The following is a 691-nucleotide window of genomic DNA, read 5'->3' as shown; positions in this document are numbered from 1 at the left end:
AAACTATCACTGACTACAATGTTACTTCATTCTTTAGACATCATCCTGATAGTGCTGTATTTTCAAAATTGTCTCATAATAATCTCTTTCTATTATCTAATATGATTTGAAATATATTAACATTCTATGTATTTTAGCTTAATTCTGCTACACAGCTTATTTCAGTGTCTAATTAATAGTTCATAGTATTTGTTGTTTAATTCGTATATAACTCTTGCCGTAAAAGCATTACGAGAGGGTTTCGGCCGTGGGTCGTGTCCCGGCATAGCTCAATTGGAAAGAGCGCTCAGCTCGCAGAGCTGAGAGGTCCTGGGTTCGATTCCCGGTGCCGGTACGAATTTTTCTCGTATTAAATAGTAATAATGTATGTCACTATTATATTAAGGCTGGCTGAGTGGAAGAGAAGGCCTTATAGCCTTGATTCTGTCAGCGGAAATAAAACATTCTATTCTATTCTATTCTAAAAGATCATCTAAATAACGATTATGGTTAGCATGATCTCCCAGCCATTATAGCAAGTATACGAAACCAGTTGTCGTTACTCACTACAGCTCCACAAATTCAGCACGAAACTATATGTGCACGGTCCCATAATGGCCAAAATTATATGAAAAACTGTAATCCCCCCATGATAAGTCAAAATGAACAGAGAACTTGGGCAGAAATTGTTAACTAAGATATTAGGGAAAGA

The 691-nt window shown here is 36.5% G+C and overlaps 1 non-coding gene across 1 annotated transcript; it reads left to right on the top strand.

Moving 5' to 3' along the window:
• Positions 1-258: 258 nt before the first annotated feature.
• On the top strand, positions 259-334 carry TRNAC-GCA (transfer RNA cysteine (anticodon GCA)). The gene has a single exon. It is a non-coding gene; the product is annotated as a tRNA-Cys (tRNA).
• Positions 335-691: the final 357 nt, after the last annotated feature.

The sequence above is a fragment of the Periplaneta americana genome, chromosome 13 (genome assembly GCF_040183065.1).
Source record: "Periplaneta americana isolate PAMFEO1 chromosome 13, P.americana_PAMFEO1_priV1, whole genome shotgun sequence".
In the NCBI taxonomy this organism is placed as follows: Eukaryota; Metazoa; Arthropoda; class Insecta; order Blattodea; family Blattidae; genus Periplaneta; species Periplaneta americana.
The sequence above is the reverse complement of the archived record's forward strand: the minus strand, read 5'-3'. Positions and strand labels throughout refer to the sequence as shown.